Source organism: Eumetopias jubatus, unplaced genomic scaffold (assembly GCF_037043125.1).
Source record: "Eumetopias jubatus isolate StellerSeaLion01/CBP00866 unplaced genomic scaffold, mEumJub1_p1.0 scaffold_7, whole genome shotgun sequence".
NCBI classification, from domain to species: Eukaryota; Metazoa; Chordata; class Mammalia; order Carnivora; family Otariidae; genus Eumetopias; species Eumetopias jubatus.
In genome coordinates this window covers 86,384,829-86,406,541 of record NW_028274813.1, presented here as the reverse complement: position 1 = coordinate 86,406,541, position 21,713 = coordinate 86,384,829, and the positions used below count along the sequence as shown (strand labels likewise).

The 21,713-nt window shown below is 40.8% G+C and overlaps 1 protein-coding gene and 2 pseudogenes across 2 annotated transcripts in view; 1 reads left to right on the top strand and 2 right to left on the bottom strand.

Moving 5' to 3' along the window:
* TRIM69 (tripartite motif containing 69) overlaps positions 1–8,239 on the bottom strand; it is a 54,497-nt gene extending 46,258 nt beyond the window's left edge. Inside the window, exon 1 of the mRNA XM_088024775.1 lies at positions 8,086–8,239. The gene's annotated coding sequence lies outside the window, so the exon portion shown is untranslated. The remainder of the gene's footprint in view (positions 1–8,085) is intronic.
* Positions 8,240–13,513: 5,274 nt separating this feature from the next.
* Positions 13,514–17,426, bottom strand: LOC114226506 (E3 ubiquitin-protein ligase RNF4 pseudogene; annotated as a pseudogene). Its single transcript, XR_015768548.1, has 2 exons — positions 17,238–17,426; positions 13,514–14,810 (listed from the first exon to the last, which is right to left on the bottom strand). The product of XR_015768548.1 is annotated as an E3 ubiquitin-protein ligase RNF4 pseudogene (transcript).
* Positions 16,972–21,154, top strand: LOC114226539 (dihydrofolate reductase-like; annotated as a pseudogene).
* Positions 21,155–21,713: the final 559 nt, after the last annotated feature.

Sequence of the window (21,713 nt, the reverse complement as noted above, 5' to 3'; positions counted from 1 at the left end):
CACCAACAACAAGACAGAAGAAAGAGAAATTAAGGAGTCGATCCCATTTACAATTGCACTCAAAACCCTAAGATACCTAGGAATAAATCTAACCAAAGAGGCAAAGGATCTGTAATCAGAAAACTATAGAATACTCATGAAAGAAATTGAGGAAGACACAAAGAAATGGAAAAACTTTTTTGTTCCATGCTCATGGATTGGAAGAACAAATATTGTTAAAATGTCTATGCTACCTAGAGAAATCCACACATTTAATGCAATCCCTATCAAAATACCTTCAACTTTTTTCAAAGAAATGGAACAAGTAATCCTAAAATTTGTATGGAACCAGAAAAGACCCTGAATAGCTAGAGGAATGTTGAAAAAGAAAAGAAAAACCAGTGGCATCACAATTCCGGACTTCAAGATCTATTACAAAGCTATCATCATCAAGACAGTATGGTACTGTCACAAAAACAGACACATAGATCAATGGAACAGAATAGAGAGCCCAGAAATGGACCCTCAACTCTATGGTCAACTAATCTTTGACAAAGCAGGAAAGAATGTCCAATGGAAAAAAAGACAGTCTCTTCAACAAATGGTGTTGGGAAAATTGGACAGCCACATGAAGAAGAATGAAACTGGACCATTTTCTTACACCACACACAAAAATAGACTCAAAATGGATGAAAGACAGGAAATGTGAGACAGGAATCCATCAAAACCCTTGAGGAGAACACAGGTAGCAACCTCTTCGACCTCAGCTGCAGCAACTTTTTCCTAGAAACATCGCCAAAGGGAAGGGAAGCAAGGGCAAAAATGAACTATTGGGACTTCATCAAGATAAAAAGCTTTTGCACAGCAAAAGTAACAGTTAACAAAACCAAAAGACAATCGACAGGATGGGAGAAGATATTTGCAAATGACATATCAGATAAAGGGCTAGTATCCAAAATCTATAAAGAAGTTATCAAACTCAACACCCAAAGAACAAATAATCCAATCAAGAAATGGGCAGAAGACATGAACAGACATTTTTCCAAAGAAGACATCCAAATGGCCAACAGACACATGAAAGAGTGCTCCACATCATTTGGCATCAGGGAAATCCAAATCAAAACCTCAATGAGATACCACCTCACACCAGTCAGAGTGGCTAAAATGAATAAGTCAGGAAACGACAGATGTTGGCGAGGATGCGGAGAAAGGGGAACCCTCCTACACTGTTGGTGGGAATGCAAGCTGGTGCAGCCACTCTGGAAAACAGTATGGAGGTTCCTCAAAAAGTTGAAAATAGAGCTACTGTACAACCCAGCAATTGCACTACTGGGTATTTACCCCAAAGATACAAATGTAGTGATCCGAAGGGGCACCTGCACCCCAGTGTTTATAGCAGCAATGTCCACAATAGCCAAACTATGGAAAGAGTGCAGATGTCCATCGACAGATGAATGGATAAAGAAGACGTGGTATATATATATACACAATGGAATTTTATGCAGCCATCAAAAAACTGAAATCTTGCCATTTGCAACAATGTGGATGGAACTAGAGGGTATTATGCTAAGCAAAATGAGTCAATCAGAGAAAAACAAGTATCATATGATATCACTGATATGAGGAATTTGAGAAACAAGTCAGAGGATCATAGGGGAATGGAGGGAAAAATGAAACAAGACGAAACCAGAGAGGGAGATAAACCATACAAGACTCTTAATCTCAGGAAATAAACTGAGGGTTGTTGGAGTGGAGGGGGTGGGAGGGATGGGCGGCTGGTGATGGACATTCGGGAGGGTATGTGCTATGGTGAGCAATGTGAATTGTGTAAGACTGATGAATCACAGACCTGTACCCCTCAAACAAATAATACATTATATGTTAATAAAAAAAGAAAATATATACTTAATATATATTTAATGTTATTATTGACACTATATGATTTTTTGTTATTTGATTAATTCATCTTGCCAATTAAGGTTTTGCCAATTACTCTGACTTTCAAGAATATAGCCTCTTCTATAAAACAAGGTATTAGTTTAATCATATTAACTAATATTTACTGACCATTTACTGTACAAAATGTTTTATGCACATTATTTCATTTAATCCTCATAACAGCCTTATGAGATAGGCTTCCATTTTTAAGGAAAATGAAGCTTAGAGAGGTTAAATAACTTGCCAAGGTCACACAGTAATTAAGTGGTAGAGCCTGGATTTGAACTGATATCTGACCCTAAAGCCCATTTTACTAATCATTGAGTCAGCAGAGGGCCAATCAATGTTTTGTGTAATTGAATTTCTTAAATGGATCAAACTTGTGAGGCCCCTGGGTGGCTTAGTTGGTTAAGTGTCTGCCTTCCGCTCAGGTCATGATCCCAGGGTCTTGGGATCGAGCCCCACATCAGGTTCCCTGCTCAGCAGAGAGTCTGCTTCTCCTTCTTCCTCTTCCTCTGCCCCTTCTCTCCCTCCTGCTCTCTCTCTCTCTCTCTCTCTCAAATAAATCTTTAAAAAAATAAATGGATCAAACTTGTGAGACAAAATTGCCAGAACAATTTCCCACTACTCTAGAGGGAAAGGTAGGAGATTCTGGAAAACAGAGGAGATTCTGAAATTTCTCTGTCTGGAAATCTTAGGAAATCACACCCACTGCCAGCTCCAGCTCCTTAGGGAAAGTCTAACCTGAAGGCAGAAGGAGAGAAATTCAAGTCCAGGATAGGAATTCATCCTTAGAAAGCACCTGGCTGGCAGCAATCACTTTCTAAGAAAACATATCCACCTCTTTCCACTCACCTTCTATATTCTCATAAAGCAGAGAAAAGTCAAGGAAGGAGTAGAGCAATGAAATCATTGGAAACTTGAAGAAAAAATGCTTAATTTTTCCCAGGGTTTTTTTTTTCTGAGAAAAAATTCAAAATTTTTTTGAAATCATGATTAGTAAAATATTTAAAGGGATTTGTTGTTTTTTTAAAGGGCATTTGTTACTTTTCAAAAAGCTTTTATTTCTTCAAAGTAATTTTTAAAAACTCTGAGGGGCAGATTTCTGAAGAATTAACTTTAAGAGCAGAGAAATACAATTTATCTATAGAAGACAAATTATGTGGTACACGTGGCTCAAACACAAGAGCAAGATATAGTCTTGCTTCATGTGCCCTGTCACTTTCACTCTTATAAGAAAGGAAGATTATGAACTTGTTCACTTAATCTGAGCTTCTCAGTTAAAAGAGATCATAAGTCATTTAATTCACTCCTTCCTAGCCACTGCTTGAGCATTTCAAATAATGGAAAGCTCACTGTTACACAAACATTTTTTTTTACTGTTGTGGAAAAGTGTCTACTTTTACTAACTTCCCCTTATTCAAAAAGAGGGTAGTAGGAATAGACAATAGTAATAAGATAGAGTAGGAATAGATAATAGTGTCTATTTTTCCCTCTAGAAATTATAAATAAAATACATATAACTCTGTTTCATCAACTAAGGACAGAGAAGAGTAAGAGCAAATCTAAAGATTCCATAACTGAGGAAATTAAAACTTTATCTTAATGATTAATATATGTTTAATTAAACTTTATAAGAAGTGGAAACTGATGGAAATGATAAATCAGAACATAAGGACTCGTGTCAAAATTTCTTGTTCATGAATTTTAGTGAGTATTTTTCAGCTTTCTTTTGGTAAATATACATTTTCTTTTGTCTGTCGATCAAGAAAACACTTAGTTTGGACAAATATAACTTCCTTTGTTTTAGCTCTGAAGAGATCTTAAAGGAATTCAATTAAAAATGTTTAACTCCTCAACAAAACTAAAAACAACCTACTGATTGGGAAAAGATATTTGCAAATGACATATCTGAAAAAGGGTTAATAGCCAAAATATAAAAAGAACTTACACAACTCCTATAATTGTATAACAAAAACAAATAATCCAATTAAAAACGGGCAGAAGACATGGACAGACATTTCCCTAAAGAAGATATACAGATGGCCAACAGATACATGAAAAGATGTTCAACATCATTAATACCAGGGAAATGCAAACCAAAACCACAATGAGATACCACCTCATACCTGTCAGAATGGCTAAAATAAAAAACACAAGAAACAAGTGTTGGTGAGGATGTGGAGAAAAAGGCACCCTGTGCACTGTTGGTGGGAATACAAACTGGTGCAGCCACTGTGGAAAACAGTATGGAGGTTCCTCAAAAAGTTAAACATAGAAAGAATTACCATATAAGCCAGTAATTCTACTACTGGATACTTACCCAAAGAATTCAAAAACACTAATTTGAAGGGATACATGCACCCTTGTGTTTATTGCAGCATTATTTACAATAGCCAAATTATGGAAGCAGCCCAAGCGTCCATCAATAGATGAATGGATAAAGAAGAGGTGGTATATATACAAAATGGAATATTACTTAGCCATAAAAAAGAATAAACTCTTGCCATTTGCAACAACATGGATGGCTCTAGAGGGTATAATGCTAAGCAAAATTAGCCAGTCAGAAAAAGAAAAATACCATATGATGTCACTCATATGTGAAATTTAAGAAACAAACAAACAAAAAAATGAACAAAGAAAAAAAGAGACAAACCAAAAAACAAACTCTTAACTATAAAGAACAAATTGGTGGTTACTGCAGGGGTGGTGGGTGGGGGGATGGGTTCAATAGGAAAAGGAGATTGAGAGTACACTTATTGTGATAAGCGCTGAATAATGTATAGAATTGTCATGTCACTATACTGCACACTGAAACTAATAAAACACTGTATGTTAGTTATACCAGAATTAAAATTTTTAAAAAAATTATATCTTAGCAAATGCTAATTCCATTTCTAACTTTTCAGAATTCCAACAGGCATAAATAACCCCAGACTACACTGTAGTGAAAAAAAAATGATTAGTTCTTCAGTCAATTTTGTAAGATGCAGCTAAAAATAAAAATAAGTAGCTGGAAGACAAAAAAAAATGTTTAATTCCTGTGAGTATCAGTTCCATTGTAAATATAAAATATCAAATGTGATAGCATAACTGGCAAATTAGGTTATACATAATAAATTTTTTTCAACCTAAAATAAAGTGATTAGAATGGGTGAAACAGGTGACAGGGAATAAGGAGTACACTTATCTTGATGAGCACTGAGTAATATATAGAATTGTTGAATCACTATATTATACACCTGAAACTAATATAACGCAGCACGTTAACTATAATAGAATTAAAATTTAAAAAGGATGAAACAGATCCATGCATACTGAAATAAGACAACTTTAGAATATTAAAAAAATAATTAAAGTGATTAATAAATTTTTGTATAGCATTTAGTTGAATTTTTCTCAAAAGTTTATGGTGGGCATCACTACTTACCTACCAATCTCTCTTATCTAAGTTCTCAGTTATTCCAGGGGCACCTGGGTGACTCAGTCAAGCAGCCGGCTCTTGATTTCCACTCAGGTGGTGATCTCAGGATCGTGGGATCAAGCCCCACATCCGGCTCTGCACTCAGTGGGGAGTCTGCCTGAGATTCTCTCTCCCTCTCCCTCTGTCCCTCTCTGTCCCCCATCTCTAAAATAAATAAATAAATCTTTAAAATAAATAAATTCTCAGTTATTCCAATACTCGAAGAGAGTATAGCAGCTATAAGCTGTCACAAATTAAATATTTCCCTGAATTTCCTTTCATGCTCTAAAATCCATACCCCCTTCAGTGATCCAGTTTTCCACACTCTGCCTAGAAAATGACCTGAGTTAGAGAAGGGCCACTCACCTCCATTAAGCTCTGTCATCAGGCCACCAGGGGGCAGATGCAGGCACGTGGATCAGAGCACAACATGCCCAGGGTAGCTGCTGACCAGGAGTCAGAGACCTGGTAGTTTGCTAAGAATGGGCTCAGAGCATGACAGAAGGAAGAAAAGTTCAGGAGCTGGGGAGCTACAGCAAGGCCAGAGTGAGGTCTGACAGATTCCGTGGCAGTTTGTCAGTTGCTTTGATCATCATTAGCTTAAGAGAAAGAGAAACCCTGATTGGAATGGCCTACCCACCCACCCTTTTTTTGTGGGGGAGGGGGAAGGCAACTCATTCAAGGTGGCAGTCTAATCTTGAGATTGACATATCCCCAATTCTGAACTAGGATTCTCTGCAAAAGAGGAAACAAACATCATCTGCCTATAAACCTAATGCACGAGAAATAACCACCTCATCTCTGCTTGTGATCCCAGCACTGAGACACCATCTAAGTGGCTTTAATAGAGAGCTATTCCACCTCTCAGAGCTCACATTCCATTCAAACAGCCCAACTCTATTTCTGAGAAAGTAACAAATACCTGGAAAATGCTAGACCCTAGGAAGCAAGATGAGAAAAGCCTCATTTCTTTCTTGAGCAGTTTTAGTTCACAGAGATTTGTACCTAGACTCTGCTTCTGAGTGCCTAACTTATAAAGAGCCATCATGGAGCCAGATTTTCTTACAGTAATTCGTCTAACTCAATAGATTTTTTTGAATGTCTATCTTCTACTGAATGCCTCATTGTCCAGTCTTAATGCCCACAACTATTCCTCTGGTGTTTGGGATTGCCCAAATACGCCAGGGTCTGTGGCTCTGCACATGTTGTCCCTTCTGCTGGGTATCCTCTCTCTCCCAACCCCAATCATTATCTCTTTAGTAAACTCTTCCATAACCAACCCACCAAACTTTACTCCCCTCCCCCATCTGTTGTAGAAAATATTTTGCTGGCTCCGTACTAGAGCTTCTCACCTTCAACCCTGTTGACATTTTGAGCTGGCTACGTTTTTGTTGTGGGGGGCTGTCTTGTGAATTTTAGAATGTTTAGCAGCATCTCTGGCCTCTGCTCACCAGATACCAGGAGCACCCCCCCTAGTTATGACAGTCAAATTGTCTCCAGATATTGCCAAATGTCTGCTAGGTGTATGGGCGTGGGACTCACTCCCAGTTGAGAATTAGTGCTTTACACATTTCTATAGCACCCTAGATCTTTGTGCATACCTGTACATAATTATTGTTTGATTTCATGTCTGCCCCTTCACCAAATTATGGACAACTAACTGCTGGGTAGTGCTGTATCTTGTTCACCTTGACAGTACATGGCATTTGTTGGATAAAACTCCTTATCAAATAAATGGCTATGAAATTCTGATGATCAGCTAGGAACTATGTTCCTAAGTAAAAAAAAAAAAAAAAAATGTTTCATCTTGAATATTTTTGTTGCTGGCTGATTTTTTTTAAAAAAGATTTTATTTATTTGAGAAAGAGAGCAAGAGAGGAGGAGAGGGGCAGACGGAGAGAGAGAAGAAGGATCCCCACTGAGCAAGGAGCCTGATGCAGGCCTCAGTCCCAGGGCCCTGAGATCATGACCTGAGCCAAAGGTAGATGCTTAACTGACTGAGCCACCCAGATACCTCTTGGCTGAAATGTTTAACATCATTCAGTAAAGATGATTGTACTAAATCCCAGAGTCTGCGCATCCTTGAGCCTGTAGCCCTGGGGCAAGAATACTGCCTTAAAAGACAGAAGCCTTCTCTCCCACTGAAGAACCCAGAGCACTGAAGAATGTTGGCTAAAATGTTTAACTCCTCTGGGAATCAGTTCCTCCTATAAGATATGACTTCCTAAGATGGCCTTCCACCTCTAAACAATGTGATGCCAAAATCTATATAGCATGAGGTCCAAAACTTGAAGAGGCACTTCAAGTTTTTATTTCACTATTTAAAAACAAAGTTGGGGGGGTGCCTGGGTGGTTCAGTTGGTTGAGCATCTGCCTTCGGCTCAGGTCATGATCCCAGGGTCCTGGGATTGAGCCCCACTGAGCCTGCTTCTCCCTCTCCCTCTTCCCCACCTCCATTCCCGTTCCCACTCCCACTCATGCTCTCTCTTGCTATCACTCTCTCTCAAATAAATAGAATCTTAAAAAAAAAATTAAAAAGTTGAACGTATACAATGGACAGTGATATCTAAGAAGCTACACATGCCAGGTTTCACCATGTAATTTGTAGGGGGGTGGAAAACAAAAACAAAGTCATAAATCAAAGTTACTTTTCTTTTTCCAAGCATCAGCCTTATCATATACAAAATATAGATGATAATGCTTACCTGATAGGATTGCGGTGAGGATTAAACGAGATGAGGTATATAACAGGCTTAGCAGCACTTGGCACATGGTGAGCACCCAGTAGATGGTAAGAGCTATTGTCATTGTGCTGACATTGGTATAGCAGACTATTGACAAATCTTCTCCCTCAAATTAACTTTCTGTCTTGAAATATAACAAGAATTGTAAGTTGGTATTAATCTTCAAGGACTCCAACAGAGCTGAATATAAATTAAAAGTTCAATTTTCCATCTTCTAGGCTCCAAGGAAGTTACTAAAAAGTCAGTTATTTCCTCTTTTATGCTTCAGCGAGGACCTTACAGATGTTTCTATCATAGTTTTTATTACACTGTATGATTTCTTTCATTGTATCACAACTGTTTTTCACATCTCTTCTCCACTAGCTGTGAACTTCTTGGAGGAAAGGACTGTCTTGTACGTCTTTTTAACTACACAGGTCTACCACACTATAAAAATTTAATAAATACCAGATAAATGAGCAAAAGAATGAGCCATGAAATAATGAATGGCCCATGCCTAGCAATGCACTGCACCTTCTCTCTTCTGGTTGGAGAAAAGAACAGCTGTTGTCTCTGTGGCTTGGACTTGTTCAGAGGAAAGGCAGGGAGAAGTTCATTCTCTAAAGGCTCTTTTCTCAGCAGGGAAGCCAAGTGGTATGGGTAGATCCTGCCTTTATCCTGTCACACCACCCTGCTACCCCTCTGCCCTCCCTTCAGAGGGTCGGTGATATTGGCAGAGCCACACCTGGGGCCCTATGCCTTCTATATGCCACTCCACAGGAAAAGGGAATATGCCCTGTAGGATCTTTTTGCCTGCTGACAGCTAAGGGGGTCAGGGAAGGGCCCATATCAAATGCTACCCTGATTAATGTCTCCCATACAGTGACAGTTATGTTAGAGCAGTCTATAAATAGTCCTGGATAGTGAAGCAGAAAAAGATCGTCTCAAAGTTGGAAACCCACCGGCATAATACCATGAAACTGAACTATGACTGTTTATAAATAAGTCTGGCAGAATAGCCTGCTGTCCCTAACCATGAATACCCATTAGGGCCCAACCTTGCCTACTAGCCTCAGATCCCAACCCAGCCAGGGAGTACTGGATAGGGCAGTAGGATAGCAAGGCCTACAGACAAAGGCCTGTGCCTCCCTGAGACCTTTGATGGTTCTAATCCATGAGGCTGTCAGGAAAGCCCAAGGAGGCCAGAAGGTAGGAAACACGGGGAGTTCATGTGCATTTGTGCAGGTGCCGGCTGCTGCTGCTCCCTGCTCTTGCTGCACGGAAGCTGCTATTTTAGAGACAGACACTGAGCTAATGATGTCATTGAAACCTATTTTACTCTATTAACACTCCCTGGGACAGTCATCCCAGTACATAGATTTTAATATCAAATCAGTGGGACCTAACTGATGTAGCTAAGGAAAGGACCTAAACATTTAATCCTTTGTAACAATTTTAGGTTCTTGGAGAGTAATTTGTTTCTCCTGGCAGGTGTACCTAATATTTACAGTAGGGTTGAATTCAGTGTGGACCAGACAATAGAAAAGACCGGTCCTTGCTGAAACTTGGGTTGGACTCTGTCTCTCTTAACCCCTTTCTTGAATAGTTCAAGTTCAGTCTGTGGTTGATGACATCCAGATATAGCACAGCTCAGGATACTTGGCTTTCATTCTCTGCTGTGACCTCAGCAAACATCAGGAAATGATAAATGTGCATTGCCAGATTATTTCACTGTGGGGCTAACTTGGTTTAAAGCTGGATCAGGCCTCAAGTGAATACATTTGAATATCTACCTCTCCTAATCCCGTATCCACTCTCAACAAATGAGCTTCTACTTTTCCAGAAAGATACCTGAAAGCTAAATCCAAACTTCCATAACTGTCCCCCTGGAGTCCTATCATTGCCACCTTAGAACAAACATCATTTCCTAGGAGTTGCCACAATTCAAAAGGCTTGCACAGCTCTGGAGCTGTACTAAAGTGAAACCGTTAGACATCCGAGGGCAGGAGAGCGCAAGTGGACTACCAAAGTCCTCAGACCAAGGTTACGTCATCCTTTTTCTTATACGCTTCAAAAATATACTTCTGAGAGGAAAATCAACAGCAGGACTTTCCCTTCTTAATTCCATATCCATATATTTTTTAAAGATTTTATTTATTTGAGAGAGAGAGACAGAGCGTGAGCAGAGGGGAAGGAGCGGGGCGGGGGGGGGCAGAGGAGGAGCCTGATGCAGGGCTTGATCCCAGGAGCCTGGGATCATGACCTGAGCCAAAGGCAGATGCTTGACCGACTGAGCCACCCAGGTGCCCCACCTCCTCCATATTTTTTCCTCTATTTTTTTTAAAATTTTTTATTATTATGTTAATCACCATACATTACATCATTAGTTTTTTTTATTTTTTTATTGTTAGTTAATAACCATATATTACATAATTTGTTTTGGTGTACTGTTCCATGATTCATTGTTTGTTCATAACACCCAGTGCTCCATGCAGAACGTGCCCTCTTTAATACCCATCACCAGGCTAACCCATCCCCCCACCCTCCTCCCCTCCAGAACCCTCAGTTTGTTTTTCAGAGTCCATCATCTCTCCTGGTTCGTCTCCCCCTCTGACTTACTCCCCTTCATTCTTCCTCTCCTGCTATCCTCTATTTTTAAACAGCATCTTCCGCCTTCACTGAGATCATGCTGAATCCTTAAGGATCTTTTTCTCTGGAGGCTCTCCTCCAGAGACTTTAAGGGCTCCTTAGCACCTATAGAATACTCTAAACTCCATAACACAGCACACAATGCTCTATTCATGATGTGGCCTTAATCTTTTCTTTACTTCTTGCTTCTTCCCACAGCCATGTAAAATAGTCAGCCAAATTATTCATGTCAGTTATGCTCTGTGGCAGCTCACTTCAACTTCTGCTCTTACATCCTGTTGGGTTCATATTCTTGCCTAAGTGTATACCTTGACTGCCTGTGATGTATGAAGTGCCTAGTACTGTGCCTGGAACATAGCTATTACTTAATAAATGGCAGATGTCATTATTAATGACATTTTCTTGCTTCAATTCTTTTTTTTTTTGCATTCAATTAATATTAATAGTTATTGTACCCCTGACAGTCCACACAAAAGGCTTTTGTTTTTGTTTCATTTTGTTTTAAATTATCATTTTATTTTACTTTCTTCAAGTTCTTATTTAAATTCCAGGTAGTTAACTTATTAGTCTCAGGTGTAGAATTTAGTGATTCATCACTTACGTACAACACCCAGTGCTCGTCACTACAAGTGCCCTCCTTAATTCATCACCCATTAAACCCATCCTCCCACCCACCTCCCCTCCAGTAACCCTCAGTTTGTTCTCTGTAGTTAAGAGTCTGTTTCCTAATTTGCCTCTTTTCCCCTGTATGTTCATCTGTTTTGTCCCTTAAATTCCACATATGAGTGAAATCATATGGTATTTGTCTTTCTCTCACTGATTTATTTCTTGCTTCAATTCTTAAAAGAGGTAATATTAGTCATGCTGCCACTAAAGCCTTTGATCCCTGCCTAGAGCTTATACTCCAAATCCCTATCAAATTTTTCTTCCTGATGAGCTGGGCTAGACAATGAAGTAATGACAGTCAGTGTTCCCAAGCATATGTATAGTGATAGTAATCAGAACAGTGGTTGCTTGTGGGGGGTGGGAGGGTGGAGATTGACTAGAAGAGGGCATAAAGGAACTTTCTGGAATGATGGAATTGTTCTATATTTTGATTGGGGTTCTGGTCATTATGACTATATATATTTGCCCAAACTCATCTTATTATACACTTAAAATCAGTTCATTTTGCTGTCTATAAAATTTATCTTGATTTTTTTTGAAAAAGTCAGAATCCCCTCTATTTTTTTTCCCATAAAGCAGAGTCAAAAACTCAAATGTCTACATGAGCTTCGCAGGTAAGGGAAATGTGTAGTGGGCTAGGTAGAATACAGTAGGGAAGGTTGAGGGCTGCTGACAAACTGAAGAGAGTCTGCTCTTATCCTGATCACATAGACAATATGTGCAAAAGCAGAATCTGTACTTAATAGACACTTCAGATGTTTGACCAGTTCTCTGATACACTGTGCTATGTCATGGAGCAATTAATAGTCTCCAAAGTGGGATGTGTAAGATGATCTATTGAAATGTAGGAAGATAATATTTAGAAATTATTTCAAATTTTTTTAAATTTTCATCTTCTTTCTTCCTCTTTTCATTTTAGAATATACAAAGGAACCCACAGAAAGGAGTATACTACATTTATCTTTTTTTTTTTTTAAAGATTTTATTTATTTACTTGACAGAGAGAGAGGGAACACAAGCAGGGGGAGTGAGAGAGGGAGAAGCAGGCTTCCCACTGAGCAGGGAGCCCTATGCGGGCCTAGATCCCAGGACCCTAGGATCATGACCTGAGCCGAAGACAGACGCTTAATGTCTGAGCCACCAAAGTGCCCCTGTCTTTTTTTTTTTTTTTTTTAAGATTTTCTTTATTTAGGACAGAGAGAGAGCAAGAGCAGGGGGGAGGGGCAGGAGCAGGCTCCCTGCTGAGCCTGGAGCCCAATGCAGGGCTCCATCCCAGGACTCTGGAGTCATGACCTGAGCCTAAGGCAGCCACTTAACCAACTGAGCCACCCAGTTGCCTCCTACCACATTTATCTTGCATATCCTGTGCCAAGTCAAGCAACCAAAGCCTGGCATATGGGACATTTCAGAGAATGCAGTGTGTAGACAGATATGACACAGAGATGGGCACCGTTCCATTGGCACAACTGAGACATCATATTGGAGAGCAACGCTGCTATAGCCACGGAAAGTAAGGAACAAACTTTACTGCCCATTTCATTCTGAGGGAAAAGGAGAAAGGACTGTAGAAATCACATCCTCTCCAGTTCTAAAGTGCAGGCTGAATTGTGAGTGCTATATGATCTTCTGCAAAAGAAGAAACAGTATGTGTTTGGCTGGAGGTGGAGCATGGGTGGTGAGGAGGTCTTCTCAAGGCCTGTGACCCTGGAGCAGCTGGGATGGTGATGCTTCACAGAGAAGCATGCCAGCTTCTTGATTAGCTGACCAGTGTGGTGAAGGCAGGCACACCTGTAAAGCCAGGGTAATGGCATCTCCTCTCTGGCCTGGCAGGTCAGAGAGCACAAAACCACAACTCTAGATTCCCATGTGCCTAGGCAACTCCTCAGACTAAACTCAAAGGCCAGTAGGAGTCCCAGGGGACATGGTGCCTGCCCATATACCCACCTGAACCCTGCTGGTTGGAGACGTGGTCGGAAGGGACTGACTTCCTTCCACTCCAGTGTAATCAGGAAATCCAGAGAAACCCAGAGACAGCACCCTGCCTGGTCCCTTAATAAAAATAAAGTTTCTATTGCTCTAAATAAGACCTCGTATATGGTTGCTTAAACAAGAATAACGTTTATTTATCTCTCAAGTAAAAGTCCAAATTTGTATGGTGGCTCTGACTTGCAAAGTTGTCAGTCTCCCAGATTCCTTCCATCCACTTGCTCCACTACCTCTAGGATGTTGCCCTTGTTAGATGATCCAAAATGCCCATGTGTGGTCAATTAAAAATTGATTGTAAATTGATTACTATAAGAAAAAAGGAAAAATTGCTTTGAGGACAGCCACTAGTCTCTGGCACAATATGACAACCAAAGTCCAGCCCTGAAGCATGAAACTAAAGAAATCAAAAAGCAGTCTCATAGCGTGTGAGAAATGAAAGAGTTTTTTATATACTCCAGAGAACAATTTTTAAAAGCAGGCTTTTTGAGTCCAGTGTATTGGATGCCAACAACCCATAGTTTCTGCACAAGGACATTTCCATGCCAAGGGTTCTATCTGTCCTGAATGACACAGCACACCTCATATATAAATGCGGTGGTACTGATAGCAGTTGAGTTTTTTCAAACAAACTGGGCATTTTTTATTATATTTAAGGGAAGTGCAGAGGCACTGACTACAGAAGATGTGGCCACATTCTGTAGAGTAAATGTGTCGCCTACTCAGTTCAATCTCCAAGTACCCATCCATACAAATTCGACACCGGAGATAACCAGGCTGTGTGCAACTTAAAGCTTCTTCTTCCAGGGCATTATGACAGGTACTGTTGGTTACATACACATCTCTGTTTCTCATCAACTCCTCCTTATCACTGCTCACCACATAGCTGCCAATTTGGCCTTGGAGTGACCTTGTATTTCCCCCTGGCCACCTCCTTTCTTCAGTAATCACAACAGAGTCATGGCAAGTTAGGTCAATCACTGTAGGTTCTAGGGATTCACAGGTGAGGTCAACTATTTCATCACTTTCCCTAAGATCTATCAGTTCTGCTTCTAAGACCATCTCAGGAGTTGGGCCTCCTTCCCCAGCTGTACGGAATTCTTGGGTTTGTCTGGAATTCAGCATGCTACCATAGCACATTCTTGTATTCATTATGCTTGTTGGATCCAGTCTTCAGAGAAGTAAGTGATCTGTGCCAAAGTTTACAGTGAATGTTCAAGTGCCCAGTGTCTCACAGCTGTTGGTCAGTTACTCTCTGACTTACATAAGAATTTAGAACCCAGATTTTCTGGCATATTTGAACTCTGATTCTGGTTCTTCCTGTCTCCACCTCCACAACTGCTGTGTTCCCATGTGGGTGGGTGGGTATAGGTTTGTGACTTTTAAGACAACTCAATCTGAATTTTTAACTGGAAAAAAAAAGAGAGAAAATTAAGTTTTGGTAATATATAAAGTAAGATTGATAAGTAGTGTAAAATGGATAGATATCCAGAGAAAAAAATATGTACTCAAAATATTTTGATAGTTATGCATTTGAACAAAGTTTAAACTTGTCTTTCTGCATTCCATGTCCTGATAGCAGTGGGAAGGAGAAGCCCAAAGGGCACTGACATGAAGAAAAGCACAAAATCACTGCATGCCAGGGCACCTAAGTGGTGTAGTTGATTGAGCATTTTGGCTCAGGTCGTGGTCTAAGGTCATGGGTTTGAGCCCCGCACTTGGTGTGGAATCTGCTTGGGACTCTCTCTCCCTCTGCCCCCCCCCCCCACCATTCATTCTTTCTCTCTCTCTCTCTCTCAAATAATAGGTGAATAAATCTTAAAAAAAAAAAATCACTGCCTACCAAGAAAGGGTCACTACTTCATCCAAGATTCAGTGTGGGGATCTCAAGGAAACACTTTTTTTTTTTGAGAAACAGAGAGAGAAGTGGGAGGAGGAGCAGAGGGAGAGGTTGAGAGAGAATCTTAAGCCGACTCCACACCCAGCATAGAGCCTGACTGGGGGCTTGATCTCAAAACCCTGAGATCATGACCTGAGCCAAAATCAAGAGTCGGACACTTAACTGACTAAGCCACCCAGGCACCCTGGAAACACTTATTTTTTACAAAGTAAAAATGAAGAGACCAAAAAGTTCTTTGCACATTTGGGTTTCTAACAGCAAATAAGAAATGAACCATTTAGTCCATGCAGAGGTTCATCTTGCCCAGCATTCCCTTTCTAATAGAGATATCAAGAGGAATTTTCTTGAAGAGTTTTATCCCAGATTCTGTTTTAGAAAAGAGGGGATGGAGTTCAAGCATTTACCATAGAGAGACCTGGTTGGAGTCTAGCCTCTGTGATTTTGGGCACATGATGTAGACAGTTAAAGTTCTCAAAACCTCAGCATGTAAATCCTTTCTAAAAATTATTTTGTAATTTAAAAAATAATGCATCTTCAGTCATCATTAGGGAAATGCAAATTAAAGCCATAATGAGATACCATTTCACACCCACTGGGATGACTATAATTTAAAAAATAGATAATATGAAGTGTTGGTGAGGATGTAGAAAAATTGGGATTCTCATATAGTGCCGGTGGGAATGTAAAATGATGCAGCAGCTTTGGGAAACAGTCTGTCAGTTCCTCAAAAGGTTAAACATAGAGTTACCATATGACCCAGCAACTCCACTCCTAAGTGTATACCCAGGAGAATTGAAAACTTCTGTCCAGTCTGAAAACTTGAACATGAATGTTGATCACAATATTACTCTTAATAGCCAAAAAGTAGAAACAACACAAATGCCCATTAACTAATGAATGGGTAAACAAAATGTGGTATATCGATACAATGGAGTATTATTCAGCTGTAAAAAAGAATAAAGTAGAGATACTTGTTATAATATGGATGATCTTTGAAAACATCATATTAGGTAGTAGAAGTCAATCACAAAAGACCATAAGCTGTGTGATTCCATTAATATGAAATGTCAAGAACAGGCAAATCCATAGCGACAGAAAGATGAGTGGTTCCTTAGGCCTGGGGTGTTGAGGAGAAATAGGAAGTGACTGCTAATGGGTACAGGGTTTCTTTTTGGATAATAAAAATATTCTAAAATTGAGGTGATGTTTGCACAACTCTGTGAATATGCTAAAACCCACTGAATTGTATTACTTTAAATAGATGAATTGTATGGTTTGTAAATTATATCTCAATAAAGCTTTTACCAACACAAACTCATAAGCTGCCATAGAAATGTTACACAAAATATGACACAATCTGGATTCAGACACAAGCCCTAGAACCTGGTGGGGAAGCGTGGGGTCCTAAAGGAAAATGGCGAGGAGGGCACCCTGAGGAAGGCACAATGCTCAGGGCTCCACCTGAAGCGTCACTCTACTTACCGAGGCAGTTCTTTTAGACCCCACAGACCCCTGCTTTTCGCCAGATCACCGCCCTCAAGTATTTGCCTTCTAACACGGGCCTGCTCCTCCTTCACGCTGTGCCCGAGGAAACAGAACCTTCAAGTCGAGGCTGGGCTGCCCCGAAAAGCAGCACCCACCACCACCGACCCCACCCACGTACCCCACCGATGACTTCGCTATTTTGTCCTGTCCAGCCCAGTCCTACCCAGGGAACTATCCAGCGAGAAAGCTCTCGAAGCGCACGTTCCAGCGGCGCGCCACTTTCCCGCCTCTCCGCGGCTTCCCTGTCGGGTCTGGACAGAGCCTGAGCGACCAGAACCCAGGTGCCTGGCCACCCTGGGCCCGGAAGAAGGACCGAGGAGCCGCAGGGCCAGGGAGAGCTTGCGGATGGAGAGAAGCAGAGGGAGGGGGCGGCACGGGACGGGGAACTCACCGTGAACTCGCTCAGGCTGGCGGCGGCGCTCAGCGAAGAACAGCCAAGGTCGCAAAGCCAAGGGTCTCAGCGCAAGTTATCGACAGGACCGTGGAAAGCACTGGGGGTTTCCCTCTTTTTGACCCACTATTTTAGTTTCTCAACTGCCCAATCAAAACCGGAGTCTATGGTGGCTTGTCACCAGTCTCTGGGCGGAAAGCCATGTTCTAGGTTAGAAAAGGGGAGTTTCCCGTCCTTAGTTTCGTCTTTCTGCAGGCTTCTGCTTTCTGAGAAAGAGGAGGCACCAGATTGTTGTTTCTTTCCCCTGATCGTTAGATCAGCAACTCCCTACTCTCTAGAAAAGTGGTTCTCATTCAATAGAGGTAATGTGCCTCTCTAAAAGTTTTGGAAATTAACAGGGCTATTTTTAGTTGTTCCAATGATGTGGTCACTATAGGTATATATATATAGGGGCTGAGAGGGGCCCCAACCTCCCCCCCACCATGCACACACACATATTCTCTCTCTCTCTCTCTCTCTCTCTCAGTGAGAGAGGAAACCTGCTTATAATCTGGTCTTTACAATCACATATAAAAATGTGTTTTATTTTCCAATTATTTTATTTCTTGAATATGTATTAACTATTCAGTAGGCCAATTATTTTATTTCTTGAATATGTATTAACTATTCAGTAGGCCAGGACTGTTACCAAACCAAAGTGGGCCCATTACCTTAGTTATAGACAGAGATTACACCAAATGGAGTTGCCTCAAGGTCAACTTCATTTGTACAGACAGGGAGATCATGGGGAATCATTTCGACAGCTGCATCTCCCTGAACTGGGAAAGCAGGCCTCTTTTACTAACGTTTGGGATATTCAGAAGGGGATTTTAACATTCCAATGAGGTTGAGGTAACTGCCACACTTTCTCAATCATCTGGGCAGGCATCTTCCTCAAATGTTTCTTTTCTGTTCCAGTTTGTTTCTAGAAGGTAAGATTGACAGCTAGACAGAAGCTTCTAGAAGTTAGTTCCTACAAGGTAGGATGGGCAAGCAGAAGTTTCTACTTGAGATTTTCTGAGGTCAGGGGGTCAGGCTGGTGATAGGACCATAAACACTGAATTTTCTAAGAATGCAACTATCAGACAACTAAAAGGAAGATGTGTTTTCAGTTTGCTTTTTGTATTTGGAATTTTACCTAGAGATATTCACTGTTTTAGAGGAGCACACCACAGCCAACAATACCATATCTGAATCTGAGCCATCAATATAGTGCAACTCTCTGTCTTCAATGTCATAGTTTACAGAGATCCTAGGCCAGTTGTAAGCATCTGGCACTTCTTACATGAGCCAGTGCAGCCAGGCTAGAGCATTCACATACTAGATTGCTTAGCCTTCACAATTGAATTAGTAAAGGGGTACCTTTAAAGATCTTGATCTCCTTAAAAGGAGGTGTTGGGGAAAATGGGGTGGGGGGAGTTGGATCTGATTGGAGTTAAAACTTCTAATCTACAATGGAGTCCTGGGGCCTGTGCCCATCAGTCTATCAAGCCTGAGCTTGAGTACTGACTCCCCACCCTAGAAATTGAGCAGAGAAGTCTCCTATATGCAAATGACCTGCTTACTGTGCCATCACCAGTTAGTGGCAGAACCCTTCATTTTACAGGTAGGAAAACTGAGGCCAGGAAAAATTAAGAGATTTGAAAGAGGATGAGCTGTGACAGAGGCAGGACTAGCAGCTCCTGGGAATGCAGTTTGTAAATTCTGTGAGCAAGATCATTCCCAGAAATCCTGAGGCTGCCAGAAGAGAGCAGGCTTCTCTTTAGGGACCTGTCCAGAATGAGGAGGACTTTTACCTAAAGCCATCCATGGAAAGAACTGGAGGCATGGTTTCTTTTTTTTACCAGTTAAGTGCCAAAAAGTTTTCCCTTTTATCCCTTTGCTGTAGTTTTAGGTAATTTTACTTGCTGTAGGGAGCTATGAAAATAAATAACCACTGCAAGTAAAAGCAGTTACCTGGAGCTTTACATTTTATGGAGCTCTTCTCACCACCATCTCCTTCTCAGAATAACGCTTGAACAGTGCCTGGCATGGAGGAGATGCTCCATATTCATTGAATAACTGATTGATCAAATAAGTGAATAAATTTATGATGTAGGAATAATTATCCCATTTTATGGATATGGTGACAGAGTCAAGCCAGTAGTAATGATTTCTCCAATTTCTTTTGTGGAATTAGAATTCAGACTCAGGTCTGAGTTCAGTGGTATTCACACTTTAATGCTAGCCCCTAGAAATTTGAAACTTTTAGTGGAAATTAGGGACTGCATGTGTTGTGGGCCCTGCAGAGGAAGTTGACAGGAAACTCTCAGTAGCCGACTGATGCCCCACCCAGACTCTACAAACCCATACCCAGCTTTTTGATATTTTGCTGCTAACAACTAGCACCTGCACATTACCCCAGCCCTGCAGATTACCCTAAGGCACTGGAGTGAGCTGGAAGTACCTGGGAATTTTATGTTTCATCCCACAACACACTCTGCAGCATATAGCCAAAGACAGGCTGTTGTGAGGTGCCAAAGCCCAGCTTCTTTGCTTCAAGACAGAACTAACTTGGAGGGGTATTCCTTTGTTTTAGAGCTCCCATGGGACCAGGCTGAGTGTGGGACTTCTGAAATCACCCCTTCACTTGGCTTCTCCCCATTCCCTCTCCTTCATCCTCCCCCCCACCCCAACTCCCTTATTGATTTCTCCTGGAAGCCCTGTTTTTGTAAGCCATATACATCCAAATTCTGGAGTCGGGGCCTGCTTCTGCAAGATCTCAACCTAACATTCTCCCTGACTCTGCAGATGATGAAAATGGCATGCACACTTCCATACAGTAAGGATGACTAGAAAACCCCTTCAAATAGCACTAGGGCATTGTGGGGCAGCAAGAGTGCTCTCTGTTTTTTCTAAATGAAAACAGTAAAAAGAGGAAGTGGCCCGTGGGGGAGGGGAAGCCTCACATTATTGTGGTCTTCAGTTAGGCCTGTCTGTTATAAAGATAGAAATATCTTCTTCTTTTCAAAGACTTTTTAATCATAGTAAGTGCTTGCTGCATGACTAAATTTTTTTCTTAATTCTATTTACCAGGTTTTTTTTTCTAAGGTTTATCTTCCTTCTTATTGCTCTCCAAAGTATCAGAATTGTTTTTAATGCATGAAGTTTCCAATCAAACTGCTCAGATATCTAGGACCCAAATTGGTTAGTCTTTGATTTTTTTCCTAAAAGCCTAGAGTCCAAGGAGACAATTTCCCCCCCAAGCTGGGTGGGGCATGGGGAATCCCAGGGTGGAGTGCCAGCTCAGAGGTGTGTATAGTTGCTGTCAAGGTTTGTCTGGTAAACTGCATCCTTGCTGTGTCTCAGAACAGGGGCATCAGCAAGAACGGGGACGTGCCACGGCCCTCATTCAGGAATGAGTTCAAGTATTTCCAGAGAATGACCACATCCTCCTCAGTAGAAGGTAAACAGAATTTGGTGATTATGGGTAGGAAGACATGGTTCTCTATTCCCGAGAAGAATCGACCTTTAAAGGACAGAATTGATTCAGTGCTCAGAGACCTTGAGGAACCCACACGAAGTTCATTTTCTTGCCAAAAGTCTGGATGATGACTTAAAAGTTTTTGAGCCACCAGAATTAGCAAATAAAGTGGACATGGTTTGGATAGTGGGAGTCAGTTCTGTTTATAAGGAAGGCATGAACAAGCCGGGCCACCTTAGACTATTTGTGACAAGGATTGTGCAGGAATTTGAAAGTGACACTTTTTTTTCCAGAAATTAATTTGGAGAAATAAAAACTTCCCCCAGGTGTTCTTTCTGATGTGCAGGAAGAGGAAGGCATTAAATACAAATTTGAAGTATATGAGAAGAATGATGAATGTGAAGGTGTTCTCTGATTTATTTCAAGTTGCTCCCCCTCCCCTCCAAACAATTGTATATTTTAATATTAGAAAAAAAGAGTTTTGTTGACTTTAGGTCAATGGATAATTATTTCTAAACAATGAGTATTTATTAATTAATCTTAATTAGATTATAGTAAAGATCAATCTTATTTAGACCATATCAGATGCCTTTTGTGAAACATTTCTTGCTATAACAGTATGATGCCCATCAAGGACCAGCCCCTGCCTAGGGTAGTATATCTACCGAGAGCTGAAGTGAGAAAGTCATCTGATAGCATGAGTTGAAACCAGGACCTATAGAGATAGAACTAGACAGATTTGTTCAAAGGTCAGAGATGGATTATAAACAGAAGAGCTAGAACTCAGATATTAAATGAAAATTAGATCAAAATAGGGATTATGAATTCTCTATGCATATCACACTTCTAAAAAAAAGTTCTGATCGTTCGGACAGGGAATCAGTAAGTTGAGAACTCTGGTATATTCCATAGGGATAGTAAGGAAGTCAGTAGGACACTACCTTTTTGAAGGTTTAAAGAGAAGGTTGAGACCT